Raw genomic sequence first — 14,793 nt, 5'->3', positions numbered from 1 at the left:
CTCGTCTAACAGGATACGAGTTAATGCTGTTGGCTCCTCATACTACACTGAAGAGATGTGCAACACTGAATCCAGCCACGTTGTTGCCCTTTCCAGTGACTCGGCCTGAGGCGCAAGAGACACATGACTGTGTCTTTGTGACTGAGGAACAGACAAAGGGTCGTATTGACTTGCAAGATACGACCTTTACAGATGTGGATGGGGAGCTGTGGGTGGATGGGTCTTGTTTGAAGTTACCAGACGGAACTACCTCAGCAGCATATGCAATTACTACGCTACACACAATAGTGGAGACAGCACGCATACCGCAGAAATCGGCACAAGCAGCAGAACTGATAGCGTTGACACGAGCGTGTGAGCTTAGTGCAGGGTTATGCGTGAATGCCTATACGGATAGCCGCTATGCTTTCGGACTGGTGCACACTTTCGGCCTGCTCTGGAAAGAAAGGGGCTTTTTGACATCACATGGAGCACAGATAATGTATGGAGAATTAGTACATAACCTCTTGACTGCATTGACCTATCCGAAGAAGATAGCTATAGTGAAATGTAGCGCACACAAGAAAGTGACAGATATAGTGGGACAAGGAAATGCTTTTGTAGATCGAGTAGCACGTGAAACTGCGATGCAGCCTGGCTCCACTCCAATGTATGTTGTGAAGTCACAAGCTGAGCGGTGGCACGATGCTAGGGAAGAGGTGTTAGAGATACAAAAGACCGCTACTGATAAAGAACGAGAGCAATGGTCCAAAGATGGAGAATTGGATGATGAAGGTTGTTGGAGGAATAAGCAGATGGATAGGTGGAAGTTACCCACAGCCTTCGTACAACCTATGGTTCAGATGGCACATGGGCTAGCACATGTTGGAGCTTCGGCAATTGTGAAATTGCTTACGCAAGTTTGGGAGCATCCAGAAATTGCTAGCACAGCTAAGAGAGTAGTACAGACCTGCATGATTTGTCTTAAATACAATCCAGGAAAAGGGACACGAACTCCAGCAGGAGGATTTGCAACACCCACTGCACCTTTTGAAGTATTGCAAATGGATTATATTCAGCTGGAACGCTGCAATAATCTGAAGTATGTTCTGGTTGTGGTTTGTGCACTCAGCAAATGGATTGAAGCATACCCTACAAAGGACAATACTGCAATGACTACTGCTAAGGTGCTGTTGAAGGAATTTTTCCCTCGCTATGGTGTTTGTAGATTGTTGTAGAGTGACAACGGGCCCCATTTTGTGGCAGACGTTGTTAAGTATGTCCTGAAAGGATTAGGAGTTACGCAAAAGTTCCATGCAGTGTTCCACCCACAATCAGCAGGATTGGTGGAAAAATATAATGGTACGTTGAAGCTAAAAATAGTGAAAATACAGGCTTCTACTTCTCTGCTTGGCCAGATGCTTTGCCTTTGGCATTATTGTCTATCAGATCAGTACCGCATTCTTGGACGGGCCTAACGCCCTATGAAATTGTCTTCGGGCGCCCCACGAGCATATGGGGGGTGCCCAAACCAAGCTCAGTGTACGATGTACCTTGTTTTTTGATGAATGACTATTTGGCACAATTAACTGACAGTTTGGTTTCCATTCATCAACATGTTCGAGAAGCACTCCCGGACCGGTCCACAGGAGAAGGCCATAATCTCTGGCCTGGTGACTTCATGCTTGTGAAGTCCTTTGAGAGGTCAAGCAATCTGGAGCCGAGGTGGTGCGGTCCGAGCAGGTTCTTCTCGCCACAAGAACAGCTGTCCGAGTCACCAACCAGAAGAACTGGATACATTCCATCCATTGCCGGAAGGTGCAACCTGACCTGGTGGAGCCTGCTGTATTGACCGACCATCGAGATATCTTGACTGCGGAAAGAGGCCGTGCTGTGGTACCTGACGAATCTGAGGAGTTCTTCCTGGACCCGACAATTCCTGGATCAAGAAGATATAATCTGCGGCCAAGAAAAGAATCTGCAATTGTGTGAGAAGTTGTCAGAACGGTCCCTAGGACAGTGAAACGGAGAGCCGATGAGGCAAGGGGGGGGGGGATCAGCCCTGCATTAGTGTAGTGACACCGGTCTTGGCCCACTGGTGAAGAAAACAACGGCTACCTAGGGGTAAGAGTTCTGACAACACTTTAGTTTCAGGAAGATACTGTGTGTACATTTGTTCGAATGGATAAGAAGAAGATTTTTGGTTCTGTAGGTTTCATTGCCATTGTAGCAGTTGTTGCTACTTGCTACAGTTACGTGCTTTGTAGAGGATAAAGCTCCTGCCCGTGAGCTATATGTTGTTTCTACTCCAGTCCCAGATGAGCATTTCTTCTATATACTTCCATATCAAGAGTTGAAACATCGACAGTCATATTTGAATAACACTTTCATCCAAATGTTGCATCACACACACGTTGCTACGAATGCCACGAATTGTTGGATATGTGGGATGATGCCAGCGCATCAAAAGAAAGGGGGAACACCGTTCATACCTCTCCCTTTCTCTCATAATGGCTCTTGTAGAGCATGGTACACTTTGCTTTTTGCTACAAGAAAACCCACAGTGGGTATACTGCTTTTCAGACTGAATAAAGAATGCCATCAAGATCAAGCATGGGCGGAAAATCCGTTACGCTCGCGGATTTTGCGGATTTTCGGGAAATCCGCAATCCGCGAGATTTGCGAATTTCCCGCAAAATCCGCAAATCCGCGAGCAGCGGATTTTGCTCGCGCTGCTCGCACTGTTCGCGTGAGTTCGCGCCCCGCGAATAAGTGCAAAATTGCAGAAATACGATCTTAGCAAAACTGAAAGTAACTACTTACCAGGTTCAAAAGTTCAGGCACATCATTAGTAGCCATTTCCTGTAGTGCTTCCTGAGGGGCCCCTCCAGAGTTCAGTTGCCAGTTGAAACTATTATGTGACCCTGCTCTGAACCTCAGAATAGTTACACATATGCCACAAAGGTCCTGAATTACAGCTAAGGGAGACAAGCAGGAGCCAGGCTGGAAGTTAAAATCCATTAATCAGCCCCTAATTCATTATTGTCAGTTGGGGCAGGGCAGGTGTTGTAACTAATTTTGCAACAATGAAAGCACTTAGCAAGTGCAAAAGATCACTAATCAGGGCGCACTAAGGAAGCAGGTGCCAGCTAAAAAAATATTCTGTGACACATTAATCAGCCCCAAATTAATTCAGGTCACTTGAGGCAGGGAAGGTGTGCTTTGCTTTGCCGAAAATAATGTACACTGGACAACCAGAGGGTGTGGTGATGAAACAGAGGGTGGCATGGGTGGGCCAGAGGGTGGCATGAGTAGTCAGAGAGTGGCAGTGGTGACAGAGAGTGGCAGTGATGAAGAAGAGTGTCCCAAACAGGCTGGACACGTAGAAACAACAAGTTCGCAAAACTTGCGACCCGACAGGTAAGTTCGCAAATTGCGAAATTGTAAAAACCCTCGCGAACTGGCAGAAACACGGGCGAACACAAAAAAAAAAAATCCGCAAATTCGCGGGAATTCGCGGATTTTGCGGATTGCGAATCCGCAAATCCGCAAAATTCGCGGATTGCCAATCCGCAAAATCCGCTCATGCTTAATCAAGATAAGGAAGGCTATCCACAAGCCAACGGAACTATATGGGAGTGGGAAGAGTATCGACCGGACAATGAATCCACGCCTTATATCTTTACGAACACTAGAGACACTGTTGGAAAAGAGAAGTTTGTGATTTCAGTGGCCCAAGCACAAGCAGATTTATGTGTACAGAGTGTAGGCCATATTCCTGTAGGTGTTAGTGATTGTATTGAATATTGATGGTCTTAATAATAGCGCATTTCTCGCCTCTCATAATACTTACTTTGTATGTGGAAACAAAGGTTATTATCGATTACCAGCCGGATGGTCCGGAGTATGTTATGTATCATTTTTACTGCCACCTGTATTTTTGGCACCTGCATCATACCATAAAGATTTGAAATTATTGAACAATGTGATAAACAGATATAAACAAACTTTGTCTGTAGATGACGTTGATCAAACTGATACTAGTCTGCAGCAGTATATAGATTTCAACCTAGGATTATTTTTCTTTGTGGGAGCTGCACTGAATAGTAGAAAGATACGACGATTGATGAGATTAGTGGAAGCTGTTACTAATCAAACTGCTGCAGCCCTTGGAAATCTTACTGAAGAGCTGCAAATTACTAGGATTGTTGCATTACAGAACTGAATGGTTTTGGATGTAATGATAGCGGATAGAGGCGGGGCTTGTAGAATTATTGGAAGCAGTTGTTGTGTCTTTATCCCTGACCATTCTCCTTCTGTGTACAAAGCCATTAACAAATTACATAAAATTGCAGCTGATATACATGTTGAAAGTGGATCTTGGAACTTTTCCGGTTGGTTCTGGACTTTGATTTCTACATGGGGTTGGAAAGTTCTCACTGGACTTTGTATAGCTGTTGCCATATTATTCACGTGTTGTGTATGTATTCAATGTAGTCCAATGATATGTTCCTTATGTGTTTTGTTTTGTGTGCCCAATAAACAATCCGTTGCAGAGGCTGCCTATCAGAAAACTATAACTAGAGAGATAGCCGACATGATGAGCATCGATATAAACGATGAGTATTTAGATTATCCAAGAAAACCGAATGTCTTCAGCAAATGCTGAAAGGGTCGTCTGTTGTAAATAAAACAGCGATAGTATTAAGCATTCACTGAAGACATGCTATTGTGTCTTGTTCTAGTTTTCCCGCTCATACTTGAAATACGGCCAGACTCCATTTTGTTTTCTGGTGTCCATCTTGTGTGCTATACATTGCCATGTGCTTGCCACAAGGTGAGTCATACCTCACTGATTGTCACCCCTGGAGTTTGCCCAGCAACAAGCTATAAATAGTTCCTTGTGCGTCTAGCGCATGCTCAGTAGGAGTCACATCTGTCTCTGATTAGCGTAGATTGGAATGTGCATTTTGGCGGGTCTCAAGAACCGTTAACTCCACCCATGTATCAATCATGTTCAAGAAATATCCATATATGGTCGTAAATCATGTTTTTGAGCTGTAACCGCCCACTTATCAGCCCCTTCTTTGTGTATAAAAGGGGGCCGCATGTCTGAGTTCTTTGTGCTACCTTGTACAATACTGTAGAGTGTTGTGTGGGCTGTAGTACCACCTTCAAAGGTTTATTAAACTATGTCTTTGTATTTCCAGTTTCCGTGCCAATTTCTTTGTGTAGTCTGAGGACTCCGTGCACAGAAGGGCGAACCCCTTTGCATTCGCAGGCCTTGCTGAGGCCTGTATTCATCAGGAGGGCATATGCGCTGTCACTTAAATACAAAAGAAAGTGCCATTAATTTGTAAATGTAAATGTAGATGTACAGGAATTTATATAGCGCAAATCACCGAGCAGTTTCTAAGCGCTTGCTTAGGGAACCCGTCCTGGTATTCCCCTGTGAGATAACCCCTGGCAGGGTATCCGCAAGGTGAAAGCCAGCATCCCGCCGCGAGGGGCCGTTGTGGAGATTAAGCAAGCTATTGCCCAGATTTGCAGAGTGTGAACCCGTGAATCGAGTAGGCACCGGAGCGAGAATTGTCGAGTCCATGGACATTTTAGGACTCAAGACCCCGCCGAGCCGGGAATTGAACCCTGGTCCCAGGCTGGCCTCTGCTTCCAGGTCTGCCTCCTCAAATCAGTGAGCCACACTTCTCCATTTGTGTGACCAATAGCTTGAGCCAAGGTGTACATCAGGGTGTGTCACATTGATTTACCTAGTAGGTATCCTTCTCCAAATTCACCAGCAGCCAGACGTGTATGGATACCAGTTGGTAGAAATCCAGCTTGGTCCTCTGCAGCTCCGCCTGTGTACAGGGGAAGGTAATGTAATGTTCCATTTTGTCCATCATGGCATCAAGGAAGGTGTTGAAAAAATGGGATAGACAGCTCTGTGACACACCACCTACTGCGGCTATCACACCCTGGTAACTTCCTGATGCCAGGAGGTGCAGGCAACAGAGTACCTGGACATGGGTTGGTATTGCGTGCACCCTTGGTGTCTGATGTTCAAGATAGGGTTTGAGGTCCCTTATTAGGTCAAGGATGGTGTGTGGGTGCAGCCTATACCTTTCATGGATTTCAGGTTCAGTCAATAGAAACAATGTGATGCGCAGTCTGTACACCCGCTCTTCCCGTCTCCAGATCCTCACTCCTGCTGCTCTCAAGCGTAGCCACCTTGCTATGAGGTAGAGGCCTGCCATTGTGTTCACACTGTTGCATTTTGGGGCTGTTTTTATGCACTGCACCTGATTACCACATGCTCAGGATCCGTGGTAAATACCGAATCATTATTACCGATTTTGGTCAAATTCGGTAATACCGATTTTTGCTACATCGCATTTTGGGCCTTCTACTGAATCGTTATTTACCGATTTGGTATTCATTGTTTCGGTGTTCTTCGATCGGTAAATAAGGATTCAGTAATTATTTACCAATTTGTTATTACCGATGCCATTCGGTAATACGTACATCTCACAGGGCTAAATACCAGTCGGTAAAGCCGGAATTTACTGATTTTCGGCTTTACCGACTGGTATTTGGCCACCTACATATGGCCCTAAGTGTTGAAGGTCGGAATGTGTTTGATCCTTTACCAGAGTATGTTTGTACTGATGAGGAAGTACTTGGCGAATTTCAATTTGCGGTGAAAAAACTGGATGCATAATTTGAAGGAAAGGTGAATTTGGTAGTTCATGGACACAAGTTCTTTAGACGTATTAAAAAACCAGATAAATCCATAGATTCAAATGTTACAGCTCTTAAGATGTTAGCGTCTTATTGTGGATTCGAAGGATTCATGTCCCAACTAATTAACGACCAAATTGTATCCAGATGTTATTCAAGGAAAATACAACAGAAATTGTTAACTTGCAAAAATCCATCACTTGAAGAAGCAAATGACATTGCATAAAGCATAGTGTTCTCAGCATGATGCAAAACAGTTAGAATCAAAACGTCTACATATATCAGTAGCAAATATCAATACTATTGGTAAGACTCAAATTAATTATTTTGGGCCAGATGTAGGTAAATCACATTTACCGATTTTGAAATACGGAATTTTACCGATTCGGTATTTCAAAATCGGTAAATGTGATGTAGGTACCAACATCTGGATTAGTTACCGATTCCTTAAGAATTCGGTATTTACCGATTCGGTAAATACCGAATCGGTATTTGCTATTGAATCCTATGGGCCTTGAAGCCCATAGGATTCAATTCAAATACCGATTCTGTATTTACCGAATCGGTAAATACCGAATTTGTCAAGGGTGCAGGGGGTGTCACTTTGACACCCTCTAGCACCCCCAAAACGGGCATGTGTGCAATGTGGCACACAGACATGCCCTAAGGGCACGTCTGTCTGTCACATGGCACATGTGTACATGCACAGATGTGCATGTACAAAGGAATCGGTATTTTACCATGGATTTGTATTCCATGGTAAAATACCGATTCTGAAAGCCATGTGCCAATGGAATATTGGCTACCCACATTGCATTTTCGGTAATTTTACCGAATCGGTAAATATTACCGAATCGGTAAATTTACCGATTCGGTAATAATAACGATTCGGTAAAATTACCGAATATATGCCCCTACATCTCCATAGCCCTTTACCGATCGGAAACGGCCGAAAATCGGTATTTTCGGCCGATTCCGATCGGTAAAGGGCTACCTACATCTGGCCCTTTGTTCCTGATAACTTTGGTAAAAGCAGAAATTTAACTCGATTTACAACTAAACAAACATTTGTAGGTCAACTACACATGTGTCTAATTTTCAGAATTGTCCAGTGATTGCACAAGAATGTTGGAAATGTTAAAAACGTGCTCATTTTGGTACGGTCTGTAGGGGGTGATAAATGTATACCAGTATGTCCAGAATTGATTTGGGCACACATAATTACTCTATGTTCTGTGATTGGCAAACTACTATTTTAACTAATTAGAGGTAGAATAATTACATCATTGTTAAGTCCCTTTTGGAAATTAAGGTGCTGAATCAGATATGTGAGGTGGCGGTGTCCTCCTACGAAGCTAAGTATGCTAGTGATAAGTATAATGTTGTGAGATGTGAGAGAGTGATGAGGTTAAAAGGAAATAGGAATAATGCTAAGATCAAATTCAGTGTGTGTGGCTGTGCATATCAAGGATCCCGTTTTGCTGCAAAAAGGACCTCTGAAATTAAGCGGTCCAATTTGCATTATTGGGATTAAGAGACACACTGTACAATGGTGGAATATGTTTCCCTTAGCCAAAGTGGATGCAATTGATATGTTGATGAACAAACCAACCAAGTATGATCAAAGCAAACCAAAGTGAGAACATAATGTTGTGAGTCCTTTAATGCTGTATTTATAGCTCCTCTCTTGTACTTCATAAACTACATCTCTACAACAATTTGGGATGAGAATTACTTCCCACATTGCTTATAATTTACATCAGCAAACTCACAAAGTTATTTTAGTTGTTCGGGTCAGACGGTGTAGATGTAAATGTGGAAGTTGTTGCACAATTTTAACAGAAAACACATTTTCTTTTCAAAATATCAGTAATGAAGCTCCAGGGACCAAACTGTGCACACAAGTGTGAAACCTTATAGTAGAAGGGAGCACTATTCAGCATTGTAAAACAATACTTGCAGCACATATCTTCAACTTTGAAGATAAAATAAAATGGGAAACGTCCAAGAACTCTTTTTGACCAATCTGCCAATTGTGTGATCATCCTTGCCAACTAACGATTATGGTGTCATATATCACAGTGCATTAATGTATTGCCACCACAGGAATTCAGTCGGTGAGTTGCTCAAGTATTTTGGAGTGTTTCTATTGCTCAATTTGTTCATTTATTAGTTGAGGTATGAGCGGTCAGTTTAATGGTGTAAGGAGAAGCAGTCTGATAAGACAACTGAAATTCAATTAATATATTGGTATTTTAAGATACAAAACATTGAAATCAAGGCACAAAAGGAAAGGGCATGTCAAAGCTTTCTTTTGTTCATTTTTGGATAAGGAATGCTTGGCAGCTGGAGTTTATGGTTATTTTTTTTGTGCCCAAGTTTCCAAATATCTAATGTACTTCAATAATGTTTGTCATCATGAGGGCTTGAAATAGCTGAAAGCGGTTTAGTGTTGCCCTGATATTGGGGCCCCAAAATATATCTTAACTAGAGTTCAAAAAGTCCTTATATAGTTAACCGACTGACTCACCCGTCAAATAGCTATACACATTCAAAAAGAGACCCATATCGGCAAGAATTATTATTAAATAGGGAGCACACTAAGCATTATAAACTAATAGCTATTTGGCGGGTGAGTCAGTCGGTTACCTATATGTTACGGATAGGGGTTTTACCTATGGTGGCACCATTAGTTTATAATGCTTAGTGTGCTCCCTATTTAATAATAATTCTTGCCGATATGGGTCTCTTTTTGAATTGGTGGCACTATTGATTTACAGGTTTTTGATGTGCCTCCTTATCTTACACTTTCCCTCTCTAGACAGCAACTTATTATAGTTGCGAACATGGATCTCTCCTAAACAGCTGGGAGTCTGTTTGCACTACTTCTGAACGTTTGAAACACTGGGCCCTTATTTTAATGGGACCGTTTAAAACTTTGGATATTGACTTTACGAGCCCACATCTTTACTCGTCTAGGTGAGTTTCAATGCTTTAATATACACATGTTGCTGTAGTTAGGGGTATTAGCCTATCCTGCTCGACATCTCCATTATGAGAACCAGCTGCCTCTCCCAAAATCGACAGTTTGATATCTGCGTATTTCCTTGTACAACAATGAATGAGGAAGGGGTAAATTACATCTTTTATTGTACAATTTTCGTTTAGGACTTCTTGGTTTCTATATGGAATGTTGAACGTGGGTCCTCTTTATATTTATATCTGTCTATATGAATATATTAGGTTGCTCACTAGAGGAATACACAAATTTTTGCTTTCATGCCTGAGACTTGAATCCAGCGTGGGTTTACCTTTTATACTTATTCCATAACAGTGTATTATGTTGCTCACTAGAGAATTACTCTAACTTTAATGCATGAGACTGCTAATTGAACCATAACAGGTAATAGGAAGTTTATATTTCTTCTTTTACATCTATTCGTCTAGTTACATCTTCTTATCAATGCTAGATGTCACGACAGTTGTCACATCTCTATCGACCCACACGTTGAATTGAACGCAGCTTTGTGTTTTACCCATTTTACTAACATTTGGGTGAGTTATTGTTTCTCACTACCATAGTGTGTATAATCTGCTTTGTTTATACATCTTTGTGTTTTCAGTGATTACTTTCCAATATCCGTATATAGGACTCTAGCGCCTTTGTCAATAGATTCGTCCAGTCTGCGTTTAGATCTTGCAACTCCCTCTACTATGGGAATAGCTCTCATATTTGTATTGATTAGTCGTGAACGGCTCTATAGTGATGGATATCTCCTCGTAACTAAAATTTTGTCCTAGGTTTTACTCATCCTGTGAGACATATTGCTAAAAATTATTTTCCTTAACAGGGACCTAATTGCATATATTTACTGTTACTTTTATTCATCTAGGTGTCCCACTGATAATACACTACGTTGTGTCCTCACTGCTAGGGCGGATTACTAGATATCTTCTTACCATTTTTTATGGTGGGTATTTCTCTTTAATTGTACACGTATTGCACTGATCTTCAGTCCTTTTGCCATATATAAGACCATACAGTTGGCTTTTGACTTATTTAGTCTTAATGTATTTTTTATACAGATATGGACTTTCACAAATAGATATGTCGCTCGATTAGGATTATGTATATACATAATTTTGCTTATTAGACTTGCAACAGGTTGTGTTATCACGCGTGTACTGTATTTTATGAAATGTACTTTGCTTTTTTATGTGCTATGCATATAATGTTTTGTACTGTTAATATATAATATATGTTTATTTTGGATTGTAATATATATGTATTATTTAATAATTCCAGCCTTGATGAAGTCTCTGTGTGAGACGTAACACGTGTTGGCGATGTTCATGCTGGGAGAACCTGCTTTTTATGAAATTTGAATAAAGGAGAAAGCAAAATTAACGAAATTTGAAGAGAACACTTTTTGACTCTACACTGGATTACTTTTGACCCTTATGTTGTTCTAATGTTGTGTCTTCCTGTCAACTCTACTGGTTACAATAGTTAGAATCTCCACTGGTGCAATACACAAACAAAGACTGAAAGAATCTTAACTATTTGGTGTGCTGTAATTAGAATATCACTCTTCCATAGCAGTGTTATAAAAGGTTTGTGAGTCTTTATCGGCACATACGCAATTAGCATGCTACATTCTGACCAGGGTCCTGCGTTTAGCTCTCGGGCTTACAAGGAGGCCATGGCCAGCATGGGCATTGCATTGCGGTATTCTAGTCCATTCCATCCCGAGGGATATGCGGTAGTGGAGAGAAAAAAACGGGACATAAAGCAATCTATAACAGCGAGGGTATTAGGTTCGGGTGACAGGTGGGTCAAACATCTAATAAGTGTCCAACGTAGTCTTAATAACATGCCAAGAAATTCTCTAGGAGGCATCAGTCCGTACGAACTTTTATTTAGTACTAGAATGATCATCCAGGACTTGGATTGTCAGACTTCAGTGGTGCAACAAAAAGCCTTTGATATCAAAGATCGTTTGGCTGTTTTACAGGACTTAAATGAAACAAGAAAAAGTCTGAGTAACGAAAAGCTAAAGCCAACTACTACTGAAGAAAAACCACCTGTCCCAGCAAGACCTGTCTGGATTCCAAAGATTGGGGATCTGGTCAGTCAAGTCAAGTCAAGTCATAACATTTATATAGCGCACTACATACCCAGAGGGTTTCAAGGCGCTTGGGGAGGGGAGGAGGATTATTTGTCAAATATCCACGTTTTAAGCTGCTTTCTGAACGCTAGGTGATTCTGGGTGAGGCGAAGGTAAGCGGGGAGTGAGTTCCATGTTTTGGCAGCCAGGTATGAGAAGGATCTGCCTCCCATGGTGGTCTTGTTGATGCGAGGTACAGTGGCGTAGGCTTGGCTGGAAGAGCGAAGTTGGCGGGAGGGGGTGTAGAAGGACAGTCGAGAGTTGAGGCAATCTGGTCCGATGTCGTAGAGTGATTTGTGTGCGTGGGTAAGCAGTCGGAAAGTGATTCTCTTATTGACGGGTAGCCAGTGGAGGTCTTTAAGGTGACCAGAGATGTGTTCGTTGCGTGGGATGTCTAATATGAGCCTGGCTGAGGCGTTTTGGATTCGTTGTAGTTTCTTCTGGAGTTTAGCGGTGGTACCTGCGTAGAGGGTGTTTCCGTAGTCCAGTCGGCTCGTGACTAGAGCGTGGGTGACTGTTTTCCTTGTTTCGGAGGGGATCCAGCGAAATGTTTTTCTGAGCATGCGAAGAATGTTAAAGCAGGAGGAGGATACGGCGCTGACTTGTCTGTTCATTGAGAGTGAAGAGTCCAGGATGACGCCAAGGTTCCGTGCGTGGTCTGTCGGGGTGGGTGCATTTCCGAGGGCTTCCGGCCACCAGGAGTCGTCCCATGCAGAGGGGGATTTACCTAAGATGAGGACTTCTGTTTTGTCTGAATTCAGTTTCAGACGGCTTTGTTTCATCCATTCGGCGACTTCTTTCATTCCTTCGTGTAGGTTAGTTTTTGCGGTGCTGGGGTCCTTGGTGAGAGATAGGATCAGTTGAGTGTCATCCGCGTAAGAGATGATGTTGAGGTTGTGTTGGCGGGCGATGGCCGCGAGGGGGCTCATGTATACGTTGAAGAGGGTGGGACTGAGTGAGGATCCTTGTGGTACGCCGCAGATGATTTCAGAGGCCTCGGACTTGAATGGTGGGAGGCGGACTCTCTGGGTTCTTCCGGTGAGGAACGAGGTGATCCATTCCAGTGCCTTTTCTTGGATTCCGATGTTTCTGAGGCGTTGTAAAAGGGTGTTGTGGCAGACTGTGTCGAAGGCTGCAGAGAGGTCGAGGAGGATGAGGGCGACTGTGTCTCCATTGTCCAGTAGAGTTCGAATGTCGTCTGTTGCTGCGATGAGGGCGGTCTCAGTGCTGTGTTTGGCTCGGAAGCCAGATTGTGAGGGGTCGAGTGATTTGTTGGCTTCGAGGAAGGCGGCAAGCTGGTTGTTGACAGCTTTCTCGATGACTTTGGCCGGGAATGGAAGAAGCGAGATGGGGCGGTAGTTTTTGAGTTCGGTGGGGTCTGCTGTTGGTTTTTTCAGAAGGGCGGTGAGTTCAGCGTGTTTCCAGTCTTCTGGGAAGGTGGCGGAGTTGAAGGAGCAGTTGATGACGTCTCGGAGGTGTGGAGCTATGACGGAGTCTGCTTTGTTGAAGATGTGGTGAGGGCATGGGTCTGTGGGGGATCCAGAGTGGATGGAATTCATCAGGCGGATGGTGTCCTCAGTGGAGATTGGGTTCCAGGCGTTAAGGGTGTTAACGGGGGGAAGGTGGTCAGCTGATGGTAGGGTGGGTTGGCTACCGGGTTGGTTGTCAAAGCTGTTGTGGATGTCTGCAATCTTGTTGTGGAAAAAAGAGGCTAGGGAATCACAGAGGGTTTGAGAGGGGGTGATGTCGTTGGAGTTGGCCGAGGGGTTGGAAAATTCCTTGACGATGTTGAAAAGTTCCTTGCTGTTGTGGGCGTTGTTGTCAAGTCGATCCTTGAATGCTGTTTTCTTGGCTTTTCGGATCAGTTGGTGGTGAGTACGGATGGCGCTTTTGAAGGCGTTCTTGTTGCTGGCGGATGGGTCTTTTTTCCAGGCCTTCTCAAGGGAGCGGCACAGTTTCTTGGACTTCTTGAGGTCATCGTTGAACCATGAGGCCTTCTTGATGCCAAGTTTGTGTTGACGTTTTTTCAGTGGTGCTAAGGTGTCGGCGGTTTTGGATAACCAAAGGGTGAGGTTGGAGGCGGCTTCGTTGGCGTTAGAAGAGAGGGCTGGGGAGGTTTGAAGGAGCGATGTGGAGATCTGCTCCGTGGTGATTTTGTTCCAGTTTCTTTGTAGAGTTGGTTGGAGGTGGATGATGGGTTTCGGCTTGTTGTAGGTGAAGTGAACGCAGCTGTGGTCAGTCCAGAGGAGATCCGTAGTGTGGCTGAAGGAGACATGGTTGCTGGAGGTGAAGATGGGGTCGAGAGTGTGACCTGCGATGTGGGTGGGGGAAGTGACCAGTTGTTTAAGTCCGAGGTTGGCGAGGTTGTCCAAGAGGGTGGCGGTGTTGCGGTCGTTGATCTTTTCAAGGTGGAAGTTGAGGTCTCCCAGAAGGACGTAGTCTTTGGAGGGGAGCGCGTGTGGAGTGATGAAGTCCGTGATGTCTTCCCTGAATTTTGCGCGTGGTCCTGGTGGTCTGTAGAGGAGGGTGCCTCTGAGTGTGGTCTTGGGGTCGATGTGGATCTGGAAGTGAAGGTGTTCGGAGTTAGCGAGGTTGGCGTCAGAGCTGGTTGAGATGCGGATTGATTTCTTATGGACGATAGCGATTCCTCCTCCTGTATGGTCGGTGCGGTCCTTGCGTGTGATCTTATAGTCATCAGGGATAGCGATGGCGATGTCAGGGGCGGAGGAAGCGTTCATCCATGTTTCCGTTAGGAAGGCGACGTCTGGAGAGATGGTGTCTAGTAGGTTCCAAAGGTCAATGGCGTGCCTGTGGACCGAGCGGGTGTTGAGAAGGATGCATTGTAGGTGGTTGGGGTCGGGAGTCTGTGGTGTGGTCGTAGCGGAGATGTTGTCGGTGCCGCTAAATT

The sequence above is a fragment of the Lissotriton vulgaris genome, chromosome 6, assembly GCF_964263255.1.
Source record: "Lissotriton vulgaris chromosome 6, aLisVul1.2, whole genome shotgun sequence".
Lineage (NCBI taxonomy): Eukaryota > Metazoa > Chordata > Amphibia > Caudata > Salamandridae > Lissotriton > Lissotriton vulgaris.
The sequence above is the reverse complement of the archived record's forward strand: the minus strand, read 5'-3'. Positions refer to the sequence as shown.